The following is a 13,325-nucleotide window of genomic DNA, read 5'->3' on the forward strand; positions in this document are numbered from 1 at the left end:
ATGGGTGGGGGGCTGCTGGCACCCTGGCGTAGGCTGGGAACCCTAGGGCAGAGACAACAGGAATACTGAGATCTCCGGGGCAAGGGCAGCGCTGGAAGATGGGGAGACGCACTACCGGGAAGAGGGTGGGGGAGCGCCGTGGGTCGCGGCTGGGGTGACGAGCTGAGGAAGCGCAGCAGATTCCCCACGCTATATGGGAGCTGTGGAAACGGCCGCCTGCACTTGGGTTCTCTCTTGAGGAGAGACACCCGGTGGAGTATGTGAGAGGGGCAAGAGATGTGTGGGGAGCTTCTAGCACCACGGCGGAGGCTGGGGACACCAGCGCAGGGACAACCGGGGGAGAGATGTCTGCCGAGGGAGTGTAGGGAGCAAAAGCAGCGCCGGCAGAAGGAAAGCTGCGCCCGGGCACGGGGGAAGCCCTGTGGCTCGTTGCGGGGGTGACGTTATTGTGAAGGGCAGCCGATGCCACGAACCCAGGGGCAGTGGCCCCCTCTGGGTTATGGCACAGCCGGGTCGGGGGTCGGGAAGGTTCAGAAGGATAAGAGGGACGGAAAGGAAGACGGAGGAGGAAGCACAAAGCGCGCGAGAGAGAGAGAGAGAGAGAGAGACAGACAGACAGACAGACAGACAGACAAACAGAAAGACAGACAGACAGACTACGATTGGGACTCGTGCTGGGAAAGGAATTGCAAGTCTTCGCCGAAGAGCCACAGATTATCTAGATCGATGTTGATGATGTATACTGAAAAAGATATGTAGGCCTTCCAGAAGGCCTTTTGGAAATGGAGAACAAGACTGGGGGTTGCGGGGGGAAAGGGGGTGTCAGAGGGAGAGGGAGGCGAGGACCAGACGCCCAAAATGGGCAGGGACTGCAGAAGCTGGGTTAGACGCACTTTGCTCACTGTAGGGTGCTGGTCCATTACATGGAAGAGGACAGAGAGGAGGCAGTGGAACATCAATGTAGCAGTTGGCAGGCTTCCTTCTCCATCGACCAGCCACCTGCCACGGTTCCCAGCAACTCCAGGGGAACAGCCTGTATTTGGGGTCTCTCCTGAGACGAAACCCCCGTTTGAGTGTGTAGGAAGGGCAGGAGATGGGAACGGGGCAGGTTCTTGTCCCGGGCAGGGGTTGATGGTCCCGCCGGTTTGTATTTTTATTTTCTAATTTGGCTATCCATTCACCCGTTTTCCATTAGCTTCCATATCTAGTTCCCAGAGGCATGGAGGAGGAACCAAGAGGGGCCTCCTCTGGGACCCGGCAAAGAAAAGGGGCTGGGCCAGAACATGACGCTTTTTTGTTGTTTTTTTGCTTGTTTTCTTTTCTTTCCTCAGTGCCTTCCACTCTCCAGTCACCGAAGAAGAGCACGGCCGTAAATTTCACATCTGGTTGTGAGCAGTTGGTATACGCCAGAGCTTGGGACAAGAAAATGGGATGGTTGTCCTCAAAGCAGGACATCTGAGCAGGAGGAGAAGGAAAGTGAGAGACCACTGCCCATCCCCAACATGCTTTTAGATGCCCACCCCCAAGTCCCCAAAACGTAGTTCCACCCCAGGGCACTGGGCTCTTAACCTCCTCCTTGTCCCTTTCCCAAATCAACCTCTCTAGCCTGGAAGGTCATTGCAGATCGGGACCGTGTCCACTAGCTGTTCAGCTGAACTCTCCGAAACGCTGGGTACAGTGCTCTGCACACTCTAATTACCCCCGATACCCCATCGATGTGCCCCCCAGGAGAGATCCGCGCCCACAATTCTCCCTTAGACTCAAGGACGCCCCTCCAACACCCTCCCCCCCATCACAGTCGTACTCACCAAGTACTCCCAGATGGTACCATAGTCCGTGCTCTCCCTCTCCTCTCCGCTTAGTGTCCACCCAAATACTTGGGTGTACCCCCAGTCGATGCTCTGGGCCAGCCAGAAGAATATGTATCTGGCTTTTTAGAAATGGAGAATCCGAGGATGAGTTTTAGAGGGCAGAAGTGGCCAGGACCAGGGACCGAGATGAAAGGAACTGTGCAGGGTTGGGGAGACTCACTTTGCCCACTGTCGAGTGCTCGTCCTTCATGTGGAAAAGGACGGGGAGGAGGCAGCGGATCAGATCCTGCTGGGGGCAGGCTTCCTCCTCCATCACCCAGCTGCCAGGCACAGCTGCCAGCAGCTCCCGGGCTGCTACCCGCACTTGGGGTAGCTACTCGGGAGAAACCCATGGTGGAGTGTGTAGGAGGGGAAGGACATGGGAAGAGGGCAGGTCCTTGACCCGGGCGGTGGTTGATGGTCCTGCTGGTTTGTAGCCCGTCCGTGGGGAGATCTCGGTATCTTCGTGGAGGTCTCCGACCCAGGCTGTGGTTTATTGTCCCCACAGGTTTGTGGACTTTCGGGCCTCACACTTGGCTCTGGGCCTCGTTCTCACAGGCTTCCTATTCTCCCCCAGCCTGGGAGCACTAGGAATAACCTCACGTCATGATTCTTATTCTACCTCTGCATGTGGGAGATGAGAAATGTGCAGATCGAGTTCTCAGCACTTGTCGTGATAGTTCATTACCGCTCCTGAACTTTAGCCCAGTACCTGGATCAAGCCACGGCTGTGGCCTGGAAGATGCAATCGGACCTGTTCCCATCGGAGTGGAGCAGCAACGGTAGCCATGCAGACAGTGGTTATTCCCAACACTCCACGATAGGTTGGTTCAGGTCCACACGCAGTAAACCGCTTGGCATCCTTGGGAGTTGATGTCCTCCCTTCCCTGGAACCTCGGTGCGTGAATTTTCCTATTCTATTTCGCTTTGTCCTATTTGATGTGTGCTGCTGTTGGAAACCGCAGACGAATAGCATGGAAGTGAGGAAATGGGATACCCCTCATGCCTGTCCAGATAAGGCATTGGCTGTAGGGCCGTCAAGAGCCCCACAGGGCCACGGGTGGACCAGTGCCAAAGCGTGGGATAGAACAAAGGGAGATACGTCCCGATGGGTAGAGATTAAGCTCTGCCTTTATTTGTAGCAATTAGCTAAATTTAGTGTCCGAATTGGAGAACTAATCTGTAGATCCATCAGATTTCTTGAGAGCTTACTGCGTGCAGAGTACCTTGCTAAGTGTTTGAAAGTCTACAGTACCACAGAGTGGGTGGACACATTCTCTGTCCCCAAAGAGCTCACAATCTAGAGTACATAGTATTTACATTACTAAAAATAAGATATGTTTATAATATAAATAACTAAGGTCGGTCTAGCCCTCAGTCCTGAATTGCTTGATGCCTGCCATCAAGACCTCCAGGGGACTCGGGGGAATCTGCTTCTTTGGCCAATCGATGGGATTTACTGAGTGCCTACTGGGGGCAGAGCACTTTACCGAGCGATAGGGAGAGTAGGATTCATAAATCGGCTCAGCTTCCGCTTCATTTTTAGGAAGGTGATTGGGGGTCTGAAAAATTATAATGATGGCATTTGTAAAGCGCTGACTAGGTGCCAAGCACTGTTCTGAGCACTGGACTAGATACAAGATCATCAGGTCAAAATACAGTCTCTGTGCCACATGGGGCACCCAGTCAAATAATAGTAACTGTGGTATTTTTTAGTCGCTTGCTATGTGCCAGGCACTGTGCACTGTGGTGGATAAGACCAGATCTGTTTGGACCCAGTCCCTGTCCCACATGGGGCTCCTTCTCTTCATCCCCATAGGTACGTGACCCCCACGAGCTCACCTCCTCCAGGAGACCATCCAAGACTAAGCACCGCTTTTCCTCTGCTCCTCCTCCCCTCCCCATCGCCTCTACCCCCTCCTTCTACTCTACAACCCCTCCCCACCACACAGCACTTGTGTATACATGTTCATATTTATAATTCTACTGATTTTATTGATCATGTGTATACATCTATAATTCTATTTATTTATATTGATGCTATTGATGCCTGTCCATTTGTTTTGTTTTCTATTGTTGTCTATCTCCCCCCTTCTAGATTGTGAGCCCGTTAGGGAAGGATTGTCTCTATTTGTTACCGTATTGTACTTTCCAAGTGCTTAGGACAGTGCTCTGCAGAGAGTAAGCGAACAGTGAATAAGATTGAATGAATGAATGAATGAAGGATGTCAGACTAGGAATGTAGGCTTCGGCTTCGCACAAGACAATATACGAGGAGGACTTGACCAAGCTCGTTGAGCATATTGTCCACGCGGCTCACACTGGATTTGCCCTCCAAAACCAGACGGCCAAGGTATGGGAGACCTGGTCCCGTAGGTCTACAGGACTCGGGTAGGACCGAATAGACCCCGAGAAACTGGAAGTTATTTGGGCATTCCTTTCCTCATATTTCCCCGATGTTGCCTCCCCCATTGGTTCTGGCATATTTTGACTTTCCTCGCTCAAGACATGGCTTAAATAGTGTCGTGCTCTGTTGTTCTCCAGCTTTCTCTATAGCTTTTTTCCCCACTGCTGCTCCACGAAGATCCACCTGCACGCGTTCCGCTTAGAGCAACATTGGTGCTGACTGGTCGGGATGCTTTGGGAGTCTCCCAACCAGAGCTAGCCAAACTGACCCCATGTTGGAAAGGTCCTCCTTCTCCTATGTTATCAGGGAATTGCTACATGCTCTGAGTTGTTTATGTATGGGTAACAAAGACTTGTAGTTAGAGGCCACACCTTGCAGATATGGCTCAAGGTTACACTTAACACGGAATAAACATCTCACCCAAATACCCCTTTATCTTCCCCGTCTGCCACGTCCACAAAAATATGTTTCTATGTAGAGCAGGGCCCGCTTAGTACAGTGCTCTGCACACAGTAAGCGCTCAATAAATACCATTGATGATGCGGAAGAAGCTCGATGTTACGCATTACAGGCAGATAATCTTTTCCAAACATGGCGGTCATATTGGATTGCTCGCCTGGTTGGTCGGGAAATATGAACGCCCAGCTGCCACTTCCACGCCCACCCCCATCAAAACAATGTGCACCTGGGCTAACTAACTCTTGCTCTTTGCAACCCGGAGGGGAGGCTAGGACAGTCCAGTGTGTTTTTGGCTTAGCCTGGGACTCCCGGCCCGAGGCTCTGTAAGGGCCCCGACAAGTTCTAGAGAGGAAACGGGGTTCGAGGACCTGTCTATCTGAGATTGAGGTTGAGGAATTAGCGCAAACAGCCCCGTGGTGGGGCGAGACATTGGGTCCCTAAAGGATGTAATACCTTTCATTTGAGTTATGAGCATGTTTTGTAAACGGATGCACAGCTCTTGTAGGTTTATGCAGTAAAGCCATAGCTTTTCCATAGACACATGCATCAAAGCCTTAGCCTTTACGTAGGTTTTCATAGTAAAGCCATAGTTTTCATTACCAAACTCACTGGGTCTGTTTGCTTCCTTCTTCCATGCCTGACTCTAAGTGTCCACCAATGAACTCCCTCCTTCGGGATACGTCGGTAGTCCATTGTTCTCCTGAGGCTGCTGACCCGGGTTGGGGTAAGCAGACCAACAGCTCCACCCACCACTGAGCAGGGTAGCTAGAAAGGGGATACGGTGGGCCCGACTGAAGGACCGGCTGGTGGAGACTTTTGAACCAGGGATGCTCTCGTGGGTCTTAGTCGGTACTCGGACCGATCATCTCGCGGTAGGAGAAATCTCAATGGTCCTGGGGTGAGGGCTTAATCCTACTGCTCTGGGGTGAGGGCTTAACGGTGTCTGAAATCTCTTGTCGGATGATTAATTAATGATGGCATTTGCCAAGTGTGCCCTCTAGATGATAAGCTAGTTATAGGCAGGGAACGTATTTGTTAACTCTGTTCTACTGTACTCACCCAAGCGCTTAGTTCAGTGCTTGGCCCTTAGTTCGACCTCAGTACGTACGAATGATTGGGTGAATCATTGATTGATTGATTATGGGTCAAGCGCTGTACCAAGTGCTGAGGTAGATACAAGTCAGTCGGGTTGGATTCGGAGCAAGGAACCTAACTCCCAGGTGGGCGACTGCATCGTGAACATGGAAAACAAGGTCCTCGGGATTGGCTAGAATGTGATGCCCAACCCCTGCAGCAATGACTTGCTGCCCTGGAGGAGGGTCGCGGACAACCGACTGGACACCAAATACCCCTACGCTCAGACTGAACCCTCCACTCCTCTGCTGCTAATCTCCTCACTGGGCCTCGTTCTTGCCTGTTCCGCCGTCGACCCCTGGCCCACGTCCTCCCACTGGCCTGGAATGTCCTCCCTCCGCACATCCACCAAGCTGGCTATCTTCCTCCCTTCAAAGCCCTACTAAGAGCTCACCTCCTCCAGGAGGCCTTCCCAGACTAAGCCCCCTCCTTCCTCTCCCCCTCCTCCCCATCCCCATCCCCCCCGCTTTAACTCCTTCCCCTCCCCACAGCATCGGTACCTATGTATATATGTTTGTACTTATTTATTACTCTATTTATTTATTTTACTTGTACATTTTTATTTATTTTATTTTGTTAATATGTTTTGTTTTGTTGTCTGTCTCCTCCTTCTGGACTGTGAGCCCGCTGTTGGGTAGGGACCGTCTCTATATGTTGCCAACTTGTACTTCCCAAGCGCTTAGTGCAGTGCTCTGCACACAGTAAGTGCTCAATAAATATGACCGAATGAAAGAATGAAAATCCCGGCTCCACCACATGTCTACTCTGTAACCTTGGGAAAGTTGCTTTTCTTCTCTAGGACTCACTTACCTCATCTGCAAGTAAGGGAATTAAGAGCATGTGACCCACGAGGAACAGGGCCTGGGTCCATCCAACCTGGTTGACTTGCATCAATTCCGGCTCTCAGAACAGTGCTTGGTCACATCGAAAAGGGTTCAACAAGTACCATCATTATTATTACGAGATTCCTACGGTGGAACAAGAGGGCAAAAGAGTAATCTGGGGTGCGGGGACGGGGACTCTGTAGGATACTGGAGGCTGTTTATGAATCAATGTCTGTGTGTTCGTCCCACACTTACCACGGTGCTATACCTGTCCAAGGGTTGCTTAAATGTTTCCGATTGAGTGGTTGACTGATCTGGTCCCCATATGGGACGTAACCCGTTACTTTATGGCTTGGATCCCCCACACCCCCTCAGGACATTACCAAGAAAGTAGGCTTCTGTTACATATGCTTTTAAATATGTGGATGGAAGAAATAACAATCAATCAATCAATGGTATTTAACGAGTGCTTACTCTGTGCAGAACACTGTACTAGGCACAATATGTTGTGGCCTGAGGATGAGGCAGGATCATCGGTTTGACATAGTCCCTGACCCACATGGGGCTCACTGTTTTCATACTCATTTCACGGATCAGGAAACTGAGGCCCAGAAAAGTGAAGTGATTTTCCCAAGGCTGCACAGCAGATAAGTGGTGGAAGTGGGATTAGAATCCAAGACCTTCTGACTCCAAGCCCTGACCTCTATCCACCAGGCCACGCTGCTTGTTGTTGTTGTTTAACAATATCTATTAAGCACTCACTAAGTGCCAGACACTGTACTAAGCGCTTGGGATAGATTACAAGATAAGCAGATTGTACAAAGTGCCCCTCCCACATAGGGGTCATACGACAGACAGGTGGCGGAGCTGGGATTTCCTTTCCTTCCCTTCCTTTGAAGCCCACATTATTCGCCTCTACCACCCCCTCCAGATTCTTGTAGCCGTCATCTACCGCCCTCCAGGCCCCACTTCCAACTTCTTTAACGACTTTGACCACTTCCTCACCTTCCTTCTCCCCTCCTCCATGCCCACTCTGATCCTCGGAGACTTCAATATCCACATGGATATTCCTAACGACTCCTCTGCCGCCCGCCTTCTATCTCTCCTTGATGCTGCCAACCTCTTCCTCCACCCCACCTCACCCACTCACCAACTTGGTCATACCCTCGACCTCATCATCTCCTACCGCTGCACTGTGTCCACCCTCACCAACTCTGAAATCCCTCTCTCTGATCATAATCTTCTCACCTGCCTCCTCACTCACACTCCTTTCCCCTGCAAATCCGTATTACTCCCTCACAGAGATCTCCGTTCTCTGGACCCCACCCATCTTTCGGGGCGCCTCACACCCCACCTCGCCGTCCTCTCCTCTCTACCCAGTCTTGATGATCAGATTACTGCTCTCAACTCTACACTTTCTACTCAGCTAGACTCACTCGCTCCCCTTTCCCTTCGCCGCTCTCGTACCACTAACCCACAGCCCTGGATCACTGCCACTGTCCGCCTCCTTCGCTCTTATGCTCGAGCTGCCGAACGCTGCTGGCGAAAGTCTAAACACTGTGACAACCTCGTTCACTTCGAGTTTATCCTTTCCTGCCTTAACTCAGCCCTCTGTTCTGCCAGACAAAACTATTTCTCCTCCCTTATTGACACCCATGCCCATCGCCCCCAACAGCTCTTCCGTACATTCAACTCCCTTCTCAGGCCCCCGGTTCCTCCCCCTCCTCCTTCCCTCACCCCCAACGATCTGGCCTCCTACTTCATTAACAAAATTAAATCCATCAGGTCCGACCTCCCCAAAGTCACTTCCCCCCCTTCTCCAACCCCCCGGCTCTCAACACTCTCTGCGACTCTCCCATCCTTCCCAGCAGTATCCTCAGAGGAGCTCTCCTCCCTCCTCTCAAGCGCTACTCCGGCCACCTGTGCTTCTGACCCCATTCCCTCTCGTCTCATGAAATCTCTCGCTCCATCCCTTCTCCCCTCCTTAACTTCCATCTTCAACCGCTCACTCTCCACTGGTTCCTTCCCCTCTGCCTTCAAACATGCCCATGTCTCTCCCATCCTAAAAACACCCTCTCTCGACCCCACCTCACCTTCTAGTTATCGTCCCATATCCCTCCTACCATTCGTTTCCAAACTCCTTGAACGGGTTGTCTATACGCGCTGCCTAGAATTCCTCAACACCAACTCTCTCCTCGACCCCCTCCAGTCTGGCTTCCGTCCCCTACATTCCACGGAAACTGCCCTCTCAAAGGTCACCAATGACCTCCTGCTTGCCAAGTCCAACGGCTCCGACTCTGTCCTAATCCTCCTCGACCTCTCACCTGCCTTCGACACTGTGGACCACCCCCTTCTCCTCAACACGCTATCTGACCTTGGCTTCACAGACTCCGTCCTCTCCTGGTTCTCCTCTTACCTCTCCGGTCGTTCATTCTCAGTCTCTTTTGCAGGCTCCTCCTCCCCCTCCCATTCTCTTACTGTGGGGGTTCCCCAAGATTCAGTGCTTGGTCCCCTTCCGTTCTCGATCTACACGCACTCCCTTGGTGACCTCATTCGCTCCCACGGCTTCAACTATCATCTTTACGCTGATGACACCCAGATCTACATCTCTGCCCCTGCTCTCTCCCCCTCTCTCCAGGCTCGCATCTCCTTCTGCCTTCAGGACATCTCCATATGGATGTCTGCCCGCCACCTAAAGCTCAACATGTCGAAGACTGAACTCCTTGTCTTCCCTCCCAAACCCTGCCCTCTCCCTGACTTTCCTATCTCTGTTGACGGCACTACCATCCTTCCCGTCTTACAAGCCCGCAACCTTGGTGTCATCCTCGACTCCGCTCTCTCATTCACCCCTCACATCCAAGCCGTCACCAAAACCTGCCTGTCTCAGCTCTGCAACATTGCCAAGATCCGCCCTTTCCTCTCCATCCATACCGCTACCCTGCTCATTCAAGCTCTCATCCCATCCCGTCTGGACTACTGCATCAGCCTTCTCTCTGATCTCCCATCCTCATGTCTCTCTCCACTTCAATCCATACTTCATGCTGCTGCCCGGATTATCTTTGTCCAGAAACGGTCTGGGCATATCACTCCCCTCCTCAGAAATCTCCAGTGGCTACCAATCAATCTGCGCATCAGGCAGAAACTCCTCACCCTGGGCTTCAAGGCTCTCCATCACCTCGCCCCCTCCTACCTCACCTCCCTTCTCTCCTTCTACAGCCCAGCCCACACCCTCCGCTCCTCTGCCGCTAATCTCCTCACCGTACCTCGTTCTCGCCTGTCCCGCCATCGACCCCCGGCCCACGTCATCCCCCGGGCCTGGAATGCCCTCCCTCACCCCATCCGCCAAGCTAGCTCTCTTCCTCCATTCAAGGCCCTATTGAGAGCTCACCTCCTCCAGGAGGCCTTCCCAGACTGAGCCCCTTCCTTCCTCTCCCGTTCGTCCCCCTCTCCATCCCCCCCTTCTTACCTCCTTCCCTTCCCCACAGCACCTGTATATATGTATATATGTTTGTACATATTTATTACTCTTTATTTATTTATTTATTTATTTTACTTGTACATATCTATTCTATTTATTTTATTTTGTTAGTATGTTTGGTTTTGTTCTCTGTCTTCCCCTTATAGACTGTGATCCCACTGTTGGGTAGGGACTGTCTATATGTTGCCAATTTGTACTTCCCAAGCGCTTAGTACAGTGCTCTGCACATAGTAAGCGCTCAATAAATACGATGGATGATGATGATGATGATGATGATGATGGGATCAGAACGCATATCCATCTGAGTTCCAATACCGTACCTGATGCAATATGGCAGAGTTGGTAGACACATTTCTCTGTGCACAAAACACAATCAGGAGAAAGGATAAGATACAGATAAAGCAGCTTGGCTTAATGGATAAAGCACAGGCTCCCAACAAGTTACATATAAGCAGCACGGCCTAGTGGATAAAGCATTGGTTGGGAGTCAGAGGGCCTGGTTTCTTGTCCCAGCTCCACCACTTACCCACAGGGTGATCTTACATTAGTCAGGTCAGTTTTCTACGACTGGGTTTGCTCAACTGTAAACTGGGGATTCATATTGGGCATGGCTGTAATTGGCCGGATTAACCTGTAGAAACCCCAGTGCTTCACACATGGTAAGTGTTTAAGAAATGCCATAAAAGTACAGTTTGTCTCTTTCCGTGTAGAAGGAGAAATGGTGTTTCAAATCTTTATTTTTAGGGTACTGGTTAGTCACTTCATTCATTCATTCATTCTTTCATTCATTCAATCGTATTTATTAAGTCTTTACCATGTGCAGAGCACTGCACTAAGCACTTGGGAAAGTACAGTGCAACAATAAACGGAGACAATCCCTGCCCTATGTGCCAGGCATGTAACAAGCTTTGGGGGAGACACAAGCAAATCAAGTTGAACACAGTTCATGTCTCACATAAGGCTCACAGTCTTATTCCTCATTTTACAGATGAGGGCCCTGAGGCACAGAGAAATGAAGCGACTTGCCCCAGGTCATGCAGCAGGCAAGGGAGGGAGCCGGGTCCTTCTGACTTCCAGGCCCGGGTTCTTTCCAGTGGGCATGCTGCTTCCCAAACTATTACTTAAGAAGGTGACACTGAATATTTTCATTGGTACAGAATAGCTACTGAATGATATAAGTGTTTCTCTTGATTGTTGCTACGTAGCCCTACACTGACACCAGGTGACCAGAACTCGGGGGTCCCTTAAGACACCCTGATGACCAGAGAAACCTCCGTGGCCCGCCTGTCCTTGATCCGGTCATGCGGGGGATGGCAGTGTGAGGACACCAAGTTCCCCTATTAAAAATCCAGCCTCACCCCGAGTGTTTTGCAACATTTAGGGGCCCGAGAGCAAGGCACTGAAAACCTGATCCTGACTGGAAATTTCATCCCCACCACGAACCTTAGGGAATGTCAACATCAGAAGGAAACTGCATCGTCTCCTGTTAAGGGGCTTCGTGGGAGGCAGTGCGGCCTGCTGGCAAGAGCATGGCTTTGCTACTCAGAAGACTACAATTTATCACTCAGTTAATCAATCACATTTATTGAGCACTCACTATGTGAGGAGCACTGTTCTAAACGTTTGGGAGAGTCCAATACAACAGAGTCGGTAGACCCATTCCCTGTCCACAATGGGTTCAGAATGTAGAGGGGGTCTTCAAACGCCATCGAGCTGTTTGGAATCCAGCGCAACTTCATGGAGACACCCTTTCCAGAATGTCCCATCTTCTGTCATCAAGTCATCCCAGTATGCATATCCATAGGGTTTTCTTGGCAAAGATACTGAAGTGGTTCACCATTGCCTTCTTCCAAACAGTAAAAACTCGAATCTCTGCTGTTGTCTTTGCACAACAAATCGACCATTCGTCATTGACTCTTCCCCATGCCGCAGCTGCCCAGGGCAGGCGATTCGACTCTGCCTGATGCTTCGGCTTAGTCTTTTCCATTATGGGTAACCCTAGATTGCATAGCTCCAAGCTTCATCAACTAGAGGGGAACACAGACCTTAATACAAATAATCCAGTGCAACGAAGTTCCTGCTGTGTGACCTTCGGCAAATTACTAAATCTCTCCGTGCCTCAGTTTCCTCATCTGTGAAATAATAACGATAATCATAAGAAGTGTGGCAATCATTTAGCGCTTACTATAGGCCAGGCACTGGACTAAACCCTGGGGAAGATAGAAGATAATCAGATTGGACACAGTCCCTGTCCCACATGGGATTTACCGTCTTAATTCTCCTGTTAAAGATGAGGTCCAGAGAAGTGAAGTGACTTGCCCAGGGTCATAAAGCTGACAGGTGGCAGAACAAGGATTAGAACCCAGGTCTTTCCGACACCCAGGCCCATGCGCTATCCACTAGGCCATGTGAAATGGGGAGAGAGTATAGTAACCTCTACTTCTTAGGCTGTTAGCTGCGAATGGGATCGAGACCGTGTCTGATCAGATTACCTTATATCTACTCCAATACTTAGAACAGTGCTTGTCACATAGTAAGCAGTTAACAGATACCATAGTTATGATTATTACTCGACGCATAAACAGCACTAAATAAATAAGATTATCATTAGTAGGAGCTGTTACGGGAAAGTCTCTCCCAAGTAGGCAATCCTGGCTCCACCTCGTGTCTCCTGTGTGTCCTTGGGCCAGTCACTTCACTTTTCTGGGCATCAGTTACCTCAACAGTAAACTGGGGATTAAGATCGTGAGTTTCATGTGGGAAAGGGTCTGTGTCCAAACTGATTAACTTGTATCTTCCCTAGAGCTTAGTAGAGTCCCGGGCACATAATAAATGCTGAACAAATGTCATGATTATTTGTGGTGGTATTGTATTCCCCTCCATAATAAAGAACTCGAGCCCCCAGGTGGGAACGAGAATAACCTTTCTAGCTATGAACCCCGCTTACTTTGAGTGAACCCTAAAAGGCGTCTCTCCACCAGTAATCTCACGGGTGAGCATACTCGATCCAGATTGAAAGATTTTCTTGTTTTCTACACTTCTAATCCTGGGACCTCCTCTTTCATGACACCCTTATCGGTCATGGATTTTTTTTTGAGAACTTCCCTTTTCTTTCCCTAGAGTCAGGGCACAGGGAGCTCGAAGGGTGTATGGGTGCCCCCCGTCCCTTAACC

The 13,325-nt window shown here is 50.5% G+C and overlaps 1 pseudogene; it reads left to right on the top strand.

Annotated features, from left to right (window-relative positions):
- The first annotated feature begins 1,219 nt into the window (after positions 1 to 1,219).
- Positions 1,220 to 1,966, top strand: LOC119921308 (annotated as a pseudogene).
- The last annotated feature ends 11,359 nt before the right edge of the window (positions 1,967 to 13,325 follow it).

The sequence above is a fragment of the Tachyglossus aculeatus genome (genome assembly GCF_015852505.1).
Source record: "Tachyglossus aculeatus isolate mTacAcu1 chromosome 12 unlocalized genomic scaffold, mTacAcu1.pri SUPER_6_unloc_2, whole genome shotgun sequence".
Classification (NCBI taxonomy): domain Eukaryota; kingdom Metazoa; phylum Chordata; class Mammalia; order Monotremata; family Tachyglossidae; genus Tachyglossus; species Tachyglossus aculeatus.